The sequence below is a fragment of the Hermetia illucens genome, chromosome 2 (genome assembly GCF_905115235.1).
Source record: "Hermetia illucens chromosome 2, iHerIll2.2.curated.20191125, whole genome shotgun sequence".
Lineage (NCBI taxonomy): Eukaryota > Metazoa > Arthropoda > Insecta > Diptera > Stratiomyidae > Hermetia > Hermetia illucens.
Window position 1 is genome coordinate 30,146,379 of NC_051850.1, and position 16,411 is coordinate 30,162,789.

Genomic DNA, 16,411 nt, shown 5'->3' on the forward strand with positions numbered 1-16,411 from the left:
CTGAAATATCCCCAAGTGTGGAGAAGCATCCAGGGTAATGGTCCAATCCAAAGCGATGCAAACACTTTTTGTAACCACCGTGTCCCATTAGGAGCTGTGTTAGGTGGTAATTCGACTCTCTGTTTTTCCGCTCGACCAACCTCTCAATAAACGAGATCAGTATATAGGTGTTGCGGTATTTGCCAGAATAATAAGAATATAAATTGAAGAAAAAATGTTATGACCGGATTTCACTTGTAGATAATCAGCTAATAAATTTTAAAGCTCACAGCCGTCACGAAAGGGAAGAAAGAACCGGAACGCCTTGGCCTGGTGCCAGGCCGCGAGATGTGCCGGCCGTAAAATCCCTCCGCTCTAATTAAAACCGCGCGGATTCAGTGGAGAAACCTTGGATGTGATCCCGCCAATGGTGTGACCGGGCGAACCTCATGCTTCGTAGACTATTTTTAAGTGCGTCCCCCAATTCGGCGAAAGGTTTTTCAGTCTCAACAAGGAGACCCTTTTAGGGCCGCCCTGGACGTCGAGATTGAAAGAGTGCCCCCGTCGCTCCAGGATTTTAAAGGAGCTCCCATATAGTGGGCGCAGCGGCCTCCGAGGAGCTTCCGCCCTCCCTCCCTGAGGGTGTCGACCTCCGGTATCGTGTGTCAGGTGGAATTTTGAAGCCGCATCTCTGAGCAGACGCAGCATGCTGGAGTCACTTAACCCTCCTCTGATATCCAGTACAAGGTCGGCGGGGAGCCGCAGATTCTCCCCGTACACCATCTCCACGGTGCTGGCCGAAAATTCCTCTCGATGCAAAGGCCAAAAGACAAGGACTGCAACCACGACGGATCGTGCCAAGCCATTAAGGCGACCTTCACCATCCGGTGCCAACGCTCCAACATCCCATTGGACTGCAGATCGTATGCAGTGATTCTGTGTGATTCGATAGGAGACCTCCTCACATGATTTTGCAGTAAGGTCAGTCAGTGGTATTGCTTCAGCCCAGCACGTAGATCTGTCAATGATTGTGAGACAATACTTGCATCCGTGCTAATCTCGCAAAGGGCTAATGATGTCAAGGTACATGGTGTGGAAACGCTTGGTCGATCGAGGCAATACGTTTAAGTTTATATGCTTGCTTAAGGAAGGCCTCAAGTATTTTCCGGTGACTAGCCGGTGCGTCGTTCTGACAATTGGGGACCCAAAATCGTACACTGCGTAGAATCCTTCCTTGCAAAAATCGGCGAAATGAATGTCCTAGGTCCCTCGCCTGAGGTCTCGCAGAGTACGTAAGAGTTTGAGCCGAGGATAGGACCTGTATTTGAAGTTTTCCCTCGAACTCTGAAGCTCTGCGTAGTCTTTCTGCGCCTCGGCAATTGCTATATAATCGACCGTGTCGGGGACTGCAACCTTCGAGATTCGAAACAAAGCGTCCGCAACGACGTTGTCTTTTCCAAACGCGTGCTGGCTATCAGAAGTGAACTAGCTGATGAAGCTTGGTTGCCAAAGCTGGCAAGGAGACGCTTTGTCGTGCTTTAATTTAAGCGCGAACGTGAGTGGCATGTGGTCCGTGAACACAGTGAACGGCCTGCACTCAACGGAAAAACGAAAGTATTTAATATAGAGGTACACGACGGGTAGCTCATCATCGTAGGCGTCGTAATTACGTTTAGTATGGTTGAGTTGTTTTGAAAAGAAGTTCAACGGTTGCCAGATTTGATTCACCGGTTTGAGGAGAGCGGCGCCTACCACAGTATCTGAGGCATCGACGAACACAGCTAGGGAAGCATCTGGCTGCGGAAATGCGAGCAGCATTGCCTCAATGAACTGTCGTTTGACTGTCTCAAACGCATGGACGGCCTCAGCAGATCGCGCAACCTCCCGGGAGTCTTTAGTTTTGGACCCAGACAAGTAGGCGTCCAGGGTTGCTTGATGATGCGCGGCCTTGGGCAAGAAACAACGATAGAAATTTAACATGCCCAAGAACCTTCGCAGATCCTTCATCGTAGTTGGTAGTGGAAAATTCTTAATCGTCTTAACCTTGTCTGCGTCAAGTTGGATACCGTCCGTGGCCGAAAAATCTCACCTGCGTCTGTAGGAATCGCATTTTTCAAGGTTCAAGACAGGTCCAGCCTCAAGGACACGTTAAAAAGTGCACTCAAGATGCTATACATGTTCAGATTCGGAAGCGGAAGCGACCAAAACATCATCCATATATACGAAACAAAAATTCGTTAATGAGTCCGCGAAATCATGTATGAGTTGTATGGGATATCTATCTGGAACTGCCTGGGCTTTGGGACGCCTATAATCTCCGCACGGACCCCATTCGACGTTTGGCTTAGGGACCATATGAAGCGGAGAGGACAGACAACTGTTTGATGATCTGCAGATACCCTGTTTCATCAAATTTTCAAACTCCCTCTTCGCAACAGCAATCTTCTTGGGTGAGAAAGAGGACACACCTTTGAGAAGATTGAAACCACTTTCCGTAGTGAAAATCATTCAGGAATGCAGAAATCGTTTGAACTCCCTCTCTCTCTCTCTCTCTAGGTATCTCGTCACTGTGGCGTAGAGGGAAATGATATCTCGGATGCTTTAGCGAAAGAGGGTTCAATCTCCGCCATGCCAGGACCGGAACCAGGAATTGGAATATCAGTAGTATTGGCTAAGGCTGTCTTCAAAAACTGGGAACAAGCTTCCCACAATAACAGGTATCTGAGCCTAAATGCTGCTGGACACATTACACTTTTCCTGCCAGAACCAAACATACCGAAAAGTTTATCCTGTAGAAAACCAGGAGAACTTGCAGGGGTATTGTAGGCATTCTGACAGGCCATAATTCACTAGCTGGACATATGTTCAAAATTGGAATTATTCAAAATGATACGTGTCCCTTTTGTTTTGATTAAACGGAAACCACGAAGTGTTTTCTATGTGAATGCTATACCTATGGACGCATCAGACATCAGATCTTCGGTGCCGGTGTTCTGCAGTTGCAACGGGCAGTATCACATCCTCTAAGGGGAATCCTGCGATACGTGAACGAGTTCGGGATATTGTGTTAGGCGGGGGAGTCGAGTACAATGGGCCACCACGGCCAGAGTGCTCAGAGACAATCGCTTCTCCCTCAGCACAAACGCAGACACAAACACAGGCCGCGCTTGTCGAGGACTGAGAAACTACTGACACAATACGCATGGAACCACCGCCCTCTTTGCATTGTATTTCTGGATCTAGAGAAAGTGTGCCGCACAAACTCACCTGGTATATGCTGCGGCAATGCTTAGTAACAGAAGACCCCATGCATTGGGTTAAATTGTTCTACCACGATCTCAATAATAAAATTCGAAATCTGTTCGCTTCGTGTTTTTGAATGTGTTTTTCAAGAAAGCGTCCTCTCACCGCTCCTCTTTATTCTTTTTACGGACGCTGTCACACGAAAAATCCAACGTCCAACGTCTTATAGCAAAACGGATGTCGAGCAATTTATCCAATTTGTCTTAGACTAACCTAAAGAAAACCGACCACCGACCCCAATGAAACAGACCCTATTATTGCCGAAAACAGTGAGCTGCCAAGAACTGAGCGATTTAAATATATCGGGTCAATGCTATCAACCAATGACCAGCCCTGAGCCGAACTTAAATCAAGTGGTGTTCAACAACTGCCGTGTTTTGTGATTGACACACTATAGAATGTCTCGAATCCAAATTTTACCGCGGTATCACCCACCATGCCGTTCTCTGTGGTTTTGAATGCCAATCATAAGAGACAGTGGATGGCTCCTCGCTGTAATTGAGGCGAAAATGCTGCGTTAGACCACTCGCCTAGCACCCCATGATCACATCCAAATGAGTCCTCATCCGAGAGAGATAAATAGATTAATTTAAAAGGCTAACCAATATCCTATCCCTCAATTTTCACCGGCATCTCGTGTTGGACCAGAGGCGATTATAAAAGAAACAGTTTGTGCTTACTTTTTCAGAAAATATTTTATTCTTGGCAGAATCATTAAATATTCTAAAACGAAAATGACAATACTTATGGAAATTCCAAACAAATAAGCATACCACCCATATCTAAGGTCCTCCCATGTCAACCTAAGCAAAGCGCTTTCACTGTTAAATCCAATCTGCAAAAGTCCTGCTTCAATGCTTTCATACACGAAGTCCGATTTCCATTTCTCAATGAGCCCCGCACTCCAGCTTCGAAATATCAAGTCATCAAACGTATTTCGCAAGGGTGAGTCCTTTTCCAATGGTATGATCAGAAAAATCTTCTGAGAACACATATTTGTGAAGTAAAAATATTTATACGAGGAAACTTTTTCGGTCCAGTAGATTACATCAATGAAGTCCTCGGACAAGTAATAACCCAAACTTGTGTTCATTTTCAAAACATATTTCTCTATATCCACCACTTCACCACGGACGAAAATTCGAGAATATTGCCAAGGAACATAGCTGAATTTTTCATGTTCGTCGTAGAAAATGTCCCTTAACATGATTTTGATACCAGACCCAACAATATCGTCGTAGGTACTGATCTGCTTGCTCATTATTGATTTTGTGTAAAAGCTAGTAAGTAAGCTTGTATATACGCTCTGCAAGATCGATGCAAGGAATAGCATGAATATGAATGACAGGATATATGCCTTGCGCTGCCTCAATCTCTGCCCGAAGTGTGGTTGGCAGACTATCGTCCTGAAGCTTTGAAACGCGAGACTATAGAAATTATAAGAAGAGTTCGAAGAAAGCCTCCAAATAAACCCTTGCAAGACAATAAATCCGCAAACACTACATCCAATTAGCTTCCAAACCGAACCATCAAAAGGAAGCAGAAAGTAAAAATATCGAGGTATCTCATGCTGATATGGAGTCACGATGCACATCTGATCCACTGTTATAGGGTACGTGTGACTAAAAAGCAAGAGATCGCTACCAACACTAAGCATCCCATATCCCAACAAATCGATATTTCCTTTCCTAAGATTTGTGAACAAACCCCTTAAAGTGCGAAGGTTCCTTGTTCTGTCACATTCCAACAATTGCGCATTATGTTTTTCAAGGAAACTTAATATTAACTTGATAAAGTAACCCCCAAACTTTCGCCTTCCTTTACGGTCAGTATAGGTCATGGTGCGTGGTATATCCGAATACATGGGATACCTCAGTTTGTATCCCCGTAAATTTCTGATTTTATCGAAAAACCAACCACGTGGTCCACTCTTTGGGTCAAGAGTTATTATCTCCACGTCCTTGGGGTAAGGGTTATAAGTAAAGAATTGATGGTTCATTATGAGGACGACATTAATCATTCTAAGATTCCAGCACTTTTTGAAGAAATCCAGTAAATCATTCGATGCCAGTCAATCGATAGCAGCAAATAGAATCCTTGATTGGTAGTTTGAATGGTGATTCTTATATAGAACAGAAGACAGCAAGCTCAAAACACTATCCTTAGTTCGGTTGCTCGTAAATACGAAGGACAATATTTTGTCATTGATGATGTGACTAATATTGATTGACAGCGGCCGAGAAACGATGAGGACTGGAACTTCCTGCACTGAAACTTGCGAGTCCGGAAAAATCGAAGTTATCGAAGTTTGATCTAAATCCGTCCGATCCGGAATAATGTACACAAGAGTATAAAAATCGTAAGTGTCCAGAAGCTGGGAAATAACTGGCCGTAAGTTAAAATGGGCTGAATGGCCTATTCCTTGATTGAGTGCCAAATATAGAATTAATTTGAACGCTAACATTTTGATCCACTTATAGACACACAATTCACATTAATAACTGAATACCGAACCGTAGAATTTATTTGACTAAAGTGTATCATGTAAAATCCTTCAGCTATTATGCTGATGTCATCCAAGCCATATATCATTTCCTTGCCATATGCTATCATTATCTTTTATTAGACTTCATAATGAATGAGGTGGAAGTGGGAAATTTACTATTCAATATTTCCTTACATATTGCGAGACTTACAAAATTTTATTAAAATCGGTTTACTAGCTACAGGACACTGCTGCACGAAGTTTCTACAGTGTGTGGTATTGTCACTCACTAAAACCACCTTTCCGCTTCTTTCTTCCCCGCGAAACTGCCGTAGCAAATCACTACGCTTAACGCCATGAATGCATTTACGCACAGAGTGGTGGACTCCCGGACTGGTACACTATCGGACTACCAACTAAACATCTCCCCATCGTCAGAGAGCTAACCTGAAACCGTTTGTCACTTTTCTTCGAGCTAGCACTCGAGCTCTCCTGCCTTGAAGCCTTCAAATCTGAGAATTCCTTTCACCAACGGGAGGGAACTGTTAGTTCAAGTAAACGCCTGCCATCCGACCCCTCCGCTGATCGAGTCTATCTTCCTTCCAGCAAAAGGAACCCGAACGTAATCCGCAACACGATTCTTCAGCATCTCTCTGACAATGTTGTCTGGAGACAGCTCCCCTGTGTTTGCATAACGCTGCTGTATGGGTGTGTATATGTTTGAAGTGGGGGAGAGGCAAAGCCCCTGAGCACTCAGACCTTAGTGGTCCATTATACTCGCTTCCTCCGTCTAACGAAATATCCCGGATTCGTTTATGTATCGAAGGATTTCCGTAAGTGGATGTGATGCTATCCGCTGCAGTTGGAGCACATCAGCACCAAAAACCTGATGTCTGATCCGTCCGTAAGCGGGGCACTCACATTGAAAATGTTCCGTGGATTCCACTTCCTTATTACAGGAAGGACACGTATCATCTTGGATAATTCCTATTTTGAACATATGCCTAGCTAGTGAATTATAGCCAGTCAGAATGCCCACAATACTTCTGCAAGTCTTCCTGTTTTTCGATAGGATAAACTTTGCAGTATGTTTGTTTGGTTCTGACAGGAAGAGTTTGGTCTATCTAGCAACATTAAGGCTTCGCCACCTGTCAGCTTGTTCCCAGTTTTTGATAGAAGCATCAGCCAATGCTACCGACACCCCATTTGCTGGTTCCGGTCCGGGCATAGGGAAAGTTGAAGCCTCTTTTGCTAAGGCATCCGAGATTTCATTTCGCTCTTCACCACAATGACCAGGTACTCAGAGTAAATCCACCGTATTGAATCTAGAAACATTGTATTGTCCCAAAGAAATAGCTCGCTTCTCGTTTTTATTCGAGTGGTAGACTCCTGCTCCAGAACCATTTTGCCTTTGAGCCATCGGTCAGTATATCCTGACATGCATTCTTCTAGTTGGTCCCAGTTTTCTTTCCTTTCCAAGATAACATCATATCTTCTAAAAAATTAGGCAATGGCGGCTTTAAGGCTTCTTACCAGGGCAGAGGCAAATCGTTAGACGCTGCCTCACCTCTGCCCTGGGAGCAGCGTGACCGAAGCGGCTCGCAGATGTTGAGTGCTCCTTTATATAATCCGCAGAACTGTTCTGCGAGCCGATTCGGTCACGCTGCTCCCAGGGCAAAGATGAGGCAGCGTCTGACGATTTACCTCTGCCCTGGTAAGAAACCCTAAAGCCGCCATTGTCTATTTTTTTAGAAAGTTTGGGTGATAAGCGCTAAACGAGGGCTCCGTGGACCAAAAAAGAGGGAGTAAGTTGCTCCCCATTTGGTCTGGTCCAGCATTAAGTTGATGCGGACTTAAGAATTCTCAAAAAAAATTGTATCTTGTACCAAACAGATGTATGGGAATCTGAGAATTGGAAGGCATTGCGAAATCTAGATTCAGTTCTCCCAATGACTCTTCCAATGCTTTGTGCCTCCCACATCCGTTGTTTCCCCATAGATCTAATCGAATTAGTCAATGAGCTGCTTTCATTACAGTGCTCTGAATAAAAAAATCCAAGGGCTGCAAATGGAGTAATGCATTCAAAGCTGCGCCGGATATGGTGCTCATGGGACCGGTGATACCCAGACACACAGTTCTTTGCAATGTGGCTAGCCTTTCGTTGCTTCCGTTATTAAGTAGCGATCAATACCCACTTTAGCACACAACAATCTCTGCGTTCGCATAGCGTAGATCCACTGTATTAGAGTTTCGTCAACACCATGCTCTCTGGCGGCATCACAGAGCTTTTGGAAAGGCGCACAGTCAAAAGCCCCTTCAATGTCCACGAACACCCCCATCGCGTATTTACCCTTCAGAGTTGCATCCTCTATCTTTGAAACCAAAGAATGAAGAGCAGACTCACAGGACTTTGCACGTTAGCAAGCATATTGGTTTTCATTTAGGGGGTGCGGCTTTAGTGCCTTCTCACGAATGTGATGCTCAACCAGTCTCTCCAGATATTTCGGCGAAAATTAGGTTGATTTACCTGAAGCTATTTGGATTAGAATAGTCATCTTTCCCGGGCTTTGGTATGAAGACTACCTTCACCTTCTGCCAAGAGGAAGGCACGTAGCCCAGAACAAGACATCCTAGTAAAATATTTCTTAGAAGTTGCTCTAAGTGCTCTGTACCCTCTTTTAACATCACTGGGTAGATCCCATCCATACCCGGTGCTTTGAAATGTTCAAATAATAGTATAGCAGCTCTCGCTTTTTTACTGGTAACAACCTCTCTCGCAATGTTCCAATTCCCCTTGCAACACCTTCGTGTTGAATTGTTTGCAGAAACCGCCAATTCACTTCTAAGAGCTGGTCTCCCGGATAGTGTACTTCCAAGAGAGTCTGTATAGGCTCAACCCTGGAGTTATGAAAGTATCATCCGGTTTTCTAAGAGAGTCCAACTTGACCAACTCATCCTTATTAAGGACTCTGCACAGCGTAGAATTCTCCCTTTCACCTTCCAGCTCCTCACAGTATGCTCTAAGAGAGTCTAGTTTCGAACGTTTAACGAGCCTCTTATATCCTGGAGTTCCGGAAAGTTTAGCCAGTCTTCATCTTTATTGCTTTTACAAGCACGCCGCCAGTAGACAGGAGGAAGCTTGGGCATTACAGCATGCGTAGGTTGATCTAACTAACTCTTATGTTTATAGACGTAAGTGCAGTCTAATATGAAAACCGCCGCTAACTGAAAAGTCTGCTGCGTTCAGTGTAGATCTCACAGGGGGTACCAGCTTGTCCTCACCTTCCACCGAAAGTTCCGCTTTCTTGGGTCCGATTTCTCTAAATATCGCCACACTTGGTGGTGTAGCAATGTCCATGTCCTCATTCCCAAGAAACTTCGACCGGTGTGTCGTAGTCAGAGTTCCAGTTCCTGTCATTGAGATAGTGACCGCGCCGTAGACACCGAGTGAAGGTTTCCCATTGAAGTAGAGAGCCTGGGCTCCACAGATTTCTCCGTGGGGGAACATGAATTAGGTGAGGCCTCCAAAATCCGTGCCTCGGCCGCGACCTGGATAAGCTAATGATATGTCGTAATTAAAATATCCTGGAGGACAACCATATATAAGGCTGAGTTTTGGAGCCTTGGTTATTAATCAGCTTCAAAAGCCTAAACAGCTAAAAGCTAAAAAAAGGATTATTAATAAAACAAATCACAATGGAAAAGAATACAGAATTTTGCATCCTTGGAAATTATCAACTTGCTTGCGTGGAGGAACCAACAATGCAGCCGCAATCACCAAATCACTTCCGGGTTATAGTCGATAAATGGTACGAAGACAGAAGGGCTGAAGAAATCAAGGAACTGAACGAGTACGACGAGTCAGTGGACACCTACGAAAATTTTGTAACGAATCTTTACGAGTATTCATACAACTCAACACAGTATGGGCTTTTCACTGGACACGTTCCGGAATATTTGCCAGGTGATGTTAGGGATTTGGGTCCAGATCAGGTACATCAACAACGCATGGTGAATCTTGCAAATGGAATCAGATGGCTTTTTGACTTTGTCGATTCATAATTTGTTTGGATTTTCTCAGGAACTATTTGACACACCTACTATGGAGGATCTTGTAAAGATTAGACGTTTCGTTAAAAATAAGAAATTAATTGTTACCTTTCCTATTATTGTAAATTATTAAACTGTCATAACAAATAAACTCTGTTCGTACTAATTACATTTTCGTCGTTTTGGGGTGAAAGCGGTAGTTCAGTTAATGCTGGACTTTAAGGCTTATTATTTTCTCGGTTAAGACAATTATAATAACAGAAGAATTGTTAAGACCGCTTTGGTTGGGTAAGTGTATGACGGGCATAAAGTAATGACAGATGTTCCTATTCCACCTGTCAACGGCTTTTGCTCTGAGGTCGGGAAGGCAGGCAAAAACCTTATGGACGGCACCGTAGTTTAGTAAAGATTTAGGTAGGCCTTGTATGAATGGTGACTCAAGTTCTTGAGGCTTCACTCCAGGCAAATCAGTAACAGATCAGATTTTCTCTCTGCGGCAAGCGATGAAAAAACTGTTGGAATATGGACAACAGTTGCACCATCTACTCATCGACTTTAACGCCGCCTATGATAGCATAACCAGGGTAAAACTGTACACGGCCATGAGAGAATTCGGTATCCCGACGAAATTAATAAGACTGACTAGGCTGACCCTGACCAATGTGCAAGGCCAGATAAAAGCATCAGGATCACTCTCAAGACCATTCGACATCAACAACGGTCTACGACAAGGAAATGCCCTATCATGGGTCCTCTTTAACCTGGCCCTTGGGAAAGTGATCCGTGATGCTGAGGTAAATGCAAGCGTTACGATCCTCTTCAAGTCCACCCAACTACTGGCCTATGCTGACGATATCGACATAATGGGAAGAACCACCCGAGACGTACAAACTGCCTTCATCCAGATCGAGCAGGCGGCATTCGACGCGAGATTTTGGGCTGCACATCAATGAAGGCAAGACAAAATATATGGTGGCAACGTCAGCACCGAAGACGAATCAACCAACAACATCAAATCGCACTGGTCAAACAAGAAAAATAAGAATAGGAGAATACAACTTTGAGACCGTTGACTTGGGTTCTTAGCAAGAAGAAGAGAACTCTTGGCTGCGTTCGAGAGAAGAATCCTCCAAAGAATTTTTGGCCCCCTACATGAGGATGGACGATTCCATAGTCTACACAATGACGAAATCTATGAGTCTATAAGGGCAATATCCATGGTAGAAAAAGAAGACGAAGCAGACCCTGCCTAAGATGGAGGGATGGCGTAGGCCAAGACGCCAGACAGCTTTTAGGGATATCGAATTGGTAGACCTCGGCGCAAAACCGGGATGTCTGGAGTTATTAAGGCAGGCCTAGACCGGATACATGTTGTTGCGCCGTTGATGATGATGATGATCCAAATCAGAATTTTGACAGAACAAACTGTCGGAGTAGCTTATGGACAGTATCTTTGCAAAAAGCGTACGGCAGCTCAGCTACGGTACTTGTCCTTCCTAAATAAAGCTTGAAGAAGCTTTTAGAATCAGGAAAAAATAAAGCGGACCAGACAAAAGACGCTCGCCACATAGCTGGCAATAATAAATGTCCGGTGTTCAGAGGGACCTTGAAATCAACATGAAGGTGATACAAATAAGCATCAATCACTGCGAGGTGGCTCAGGATCTCCTGACACAAACCATAGTAGATGAGAGAGCAAACGTGGTTCTTATCAGCGGACTATACAAAATACCAGATAATAATGTGTGCCCCTAGTGGGCAGACGTTTGCTCAGACGCAGATGGGTGCTCCCCGTCTAGAAATTGAAGAGCGATTAGAGCGTTTCGCCCAAGCTAAAATAAATGGCATAAACTTTTACAGCTGCTCTGTAAGACCTAGACAATCGAAGAATTCTAGATAATGGCAATGGTATGGATGAGGATGATCCAACCCCGAAGTCTATAAGGGCAATATCTATGGTAGAAAAAGAATACGAGGCAGACGCTGCCTAATATGGAGCAATGGCGTAGATCTGTCTGTCTTGCAAGTTGCTGACGTGTGTCCATAGACAAGACACCTGTAGCACTTGGTGATGATTATCCGCATTCGTACCCTGCACAGTGGGTTTTTGGCCACGAATATTTTCTGTGAGGCAGTCAAAATCTCGCATTTCTAGAACTTCCTCTGATTCCTTCAGGTAGTGCAGATCCCATTTAGCACCTGCGCTACTGAGGCTTATCTTCTTCCCGGCGTGTGATATGGTAACCTCAGACGTACAATCTTCGCAGTAGGTCAATGTTAACCTTGGGTCTACTGCTTGACGCCCCACAACACCGAGAGCTACGTGACTACACCTTCTCCGGTGTAGTCACCTGGCTCTTAGTCTTGCGGAGATATGCCTCTGCCTGATGGACCAGTTTGTTCAGGGTAGAGGATCTCTTTGTTGTTTAATTTTCTTATTTTTTTTTCTTTATTACAGATAAACACATTTGAATCCCACGAATGTGAAGGTTAGAAGGTCCGTCATTTCATAGCCCCGTAGAATGGTAAAGTCAGGCTTACTCACTTAGGAGACCAGGTATCAGTGAAGCTCCGTTATAGCCAGTTACCCCTGACTTCAAGCTATCCAATCAGCACGGTACCCATAACACCCAAGATCGGGGGAGGATTTTGTTAATAATAGGGTCACCGCGCCTAAGATGGGGCTGCCACCAGTAGACGAGAGACTTGGCTCCTGACGGCATATCAACCCCATAGGCTGTGTTTCGCATCAGTCTATCCTGCAGCCCACTGCTTGACCCCAATGTGAATACAGCATTTCCCGGGGCTACCAATTAAATGTTCTCCTTGGTGTCAATTCGGTCGACAGAGTTGCTGCCCCGTCTGCCTTCTCGCCACCTAAGAGCACCTAATGGTATGGTATGCAATTCAGACTAACGAAAACGAACATTAGTCTGAGCATCGATGTCTATGGGAAACTAAAACAACGATGGCTTGATAAGCTGGATGGCGATTTGAGAGCCTTTCGACTCCATATATGGAACAACAAAATGGCCCAATCGATCAAGAGAAGCTGATTGCAATATCAGGAAGAAATACATATGGCCAAAAAATAGCCATTAAGCAAATTTGTAAGCATCTACTTAGGGCCTCTGACCGATAATTCAGGTAACCAGAGAGGTAATTAATTTAAAAGCTTGATCAATACTTTTTCCCCGTTTTATTCTAGAGATTTCATGTAGGGTCAACGGTTCCCTTAGGACGATTATTAAAGAAACTAATGATGTTTACTTTTTCAGCATATATTTATTCTTGGCATAATCATTAAATACTCTAGAACAAAAGTGACAATACTTATAAAAATACCAAACGAATAAATATACCACCCATATCTAAGGTCCTCCCATGTCAACCTAAGCAAAGCGCTTTCACTGTTAAATCCAATCTGCAAAAGTCCTGCTTCAATGCTTTCATACACGAAGTCCGATTTCCATTTCTTAATGAGTCCCGCACTCCAGCTTCGAAATATCAAGTCATCAAACGTATTTCGCAAGGGTGAGTCCTTTTCCAGCGGTATCATCAAAAAAACCTTCTCGGAGCACATCTTTGTTATAAAGAAATATTTGTACAAGGAAGCTTTCTGGGCCCAGTGAATGATATCAATAAAGTCTTGGGTTAAGTAATAACCCAAACTTGTGTTCATCTGCAACACATATTTCTCCATGTCCACCACTTCACCACGGACGAAAATTCGGAAATATTTCCAAGGAACATAGCTGAATTTTTCATGTTCGTCGTACAAAGTGTCCTTCAACATGATTTTGATACCAGACCGGACAATATCATCATAGGTACTGATCTGCTTGCTCATTACTGATTTTGTATAAAAGCTAGTAAGTAAGCTTGTGTATACGCTCTGCAAGATCGATGCAAGGAATAACATGAATATGAAAGGCAGTATATATGCCTTGCGCTGCCTCAATCTCTGCCCGAAGTGTGGTTGGCAGACTATCGTCCTGAAGCTTTGTAAAACAAGACTATAGAAATTACAAGCAGAGTCCGAAGAAAAACTTCCAATAAACCCTTGGAAAAGGATAAACGCGAAAACGCTACACCCGATTAGCTTCCAAACCGAACTATCAAAAGGAAGCAGAAAGTAGAAATACCGTGGTAGCTGATGCTGGTATGGAGTCACGATGCACATCTGATCCATTGTTATAGGGTACGTATAACTATAAGGCAAGACCTCCCTACCGAACCTAAGTATCCCATATGCCACCAAATCGATATTTCCTTTTCTAAGATTTATGAACAAATCCGTCAAAGTGCGAAGGTTCCTTGTTCTGTCACATTCCAACAATTGCGCATTATGTTTTTCAAGGAAACTTAATATTAACTTGATAAAGTAACCCCCAAACTTTCGCCTTCCTTTACGGTCAGTGTAGGTCATGGTGCGTGGTATATCCGACTGCATGGGATACCTCAATTTGTATCCTCGTAAATTTCTGATTTTATCGAAAAACCAACCACGTGGTCCACTCTTTGGGTCTAGAGTTATTATCTCCACGTCCTTGGGGTAAGGGTTATAAGTGAAGAATTGATTATCCATTATGAGGACGATATTAATCATTCTAAAATTCCAGCACTCCTTGAAGAAGTCCAGTAAATCATTCGGTGCCAGTCATTCGGTAGCAACCAATAAAATCCTTGATTGGTAGTTTGAATGCTGACTCTTATATAGAACAGAAGACAGCAAGCTCAAAACACGATCCTTAGTTCGATTGTTCATAAAAACGATGGAAAATATGTTGTCATTGATGATATGACTAATGTTGACTGATAACGGCCGCGAAACGATAAGGACTGGAACTGGTTGCACTGAAACTGGCAAATCCGGAAAAATATCCGATTGATCCAATTCCGTCCGATCCGGAATGAGGTAGGCAACAGTATGAAAATCGTTAATATCCAGAAGCTTGGTAATAACTGCCCGAAATCCAAAATGAGCCGAATGTCCTATTTCCCGACTGAGTGCCAAGTAGAGAATTAATTTGAACGCTAACATTTTGATCCACTTATGGACAACACAATTCATTTACTATTTTCATTATTTTACAATTCCAATAAATAACTGAATAAGGAATCCTAAAAAGCACCTGACTAAAGCCCATCATGTGGAAATATTAAATTATACTGGTTTTATCAATGCAATATGTCATTTCCTTGAGATACGCTATCATTATCTTTTATTAGATTTCTTAATGGATGAAGTAGAAGTGGGAAAATTACTATTCAATTTGCCAGTTCTCCTAATTTTTTTTACCACTTTCAAATTGCGTATTGTGAGAATTTCAAAACTTTATTAAAATCGGTTTACTGGTCTGTCTGTCAGCTTGTTTAGAAGGACACTGCTGCACTAAATTGCTACAATGTGTGAGATCCGCATCTGCGTACCTTCCGTTCCTTGCGCATTCCTTGTACGTTCCGCCCGAATCCCCCTTATTATGGACTTCACTGAGCACCAGTGATCTTCGTCCTCAACTGTGTAACCTCATTCAGGGCAGAAGGTAGAATCACCCGACCTGAAACGATACTGATACCATAACAGCCATACCCTACCAAGGATTGTGTCAAGTGATAGCTGATTTCGAATGGCGTCGGTTTCAATATAGGAACCAGTGACTGGGCCTAATGACCCTTTTGCGTATGATCCCACTGTGTTTTTAAGGTTTTTTTGCAAAACAAAGCCTTATTAAGATCGATTTACTGTCGGCCTTTTTTTTGTTTTGTTTGGCGTTGGAAGGTGGAAAGGTTCAAAACCTACGGCTGGCTCCTACCATACGGTTATGTGAGGCATCGACCCTCGTTCGCCAAGGTGTCGAAGGGGACCATGCCTGCTATAACACAGGCAGCTTCCTCTGATGTTATACGGTAAGCGCACGACGTGTACAGTGCACTCAATCGATATGAAGCTGCGATTTTCCTTCTATTTGCTTCCAGCTTCAAAGGCAGTTGAGCTGCATAAAGCAAGATGGAGCTGACAACTCTCGAGATAAGGAGCCGAAGACTTTGCCCAGGAGCACCTGTATTTGGTAACATTCCTGCCAACAATGTAGCCACCCCGGAAGCTTTGGTTGCTGAATTTTCAAAATGGGACTTGAATTTCAGTCTTTGGTCAATCATGACTCCTAGGTATTTAAGCGTTGGCTGCGACTGTATGATGTGGCTGTATGAAGGGCGAAACGTGGATTTGTACCCACGATTGAGCACAAAACCTGGGAAACGCCTGCTGAACGAACACCAACAGCTCTTCTACTAAACCCTATCTCCACCTCCACGTGGTGATTGCTGGGAGTTCTTTCTTCATGAAAAACTGCAGACGAAGAAGAATGAAGGCGAGTTTCCCGCGCCTAAAAACGGGGCTAAATGTACCAACTGGTCCTCCAAGTTGGGGGTTGGGTAGGGGTGATAACCCTACACGGAAAATCAAAGTTACAATGCCACGGAAGGAGCCTCGGACGGGATGGATTTCAAAACGACGAGCCCGGCAACGACAAGGCAATAACGATTTGTACATTTTCTCATGGTAAACTATGTGCTCGGAATAGGTTTCAT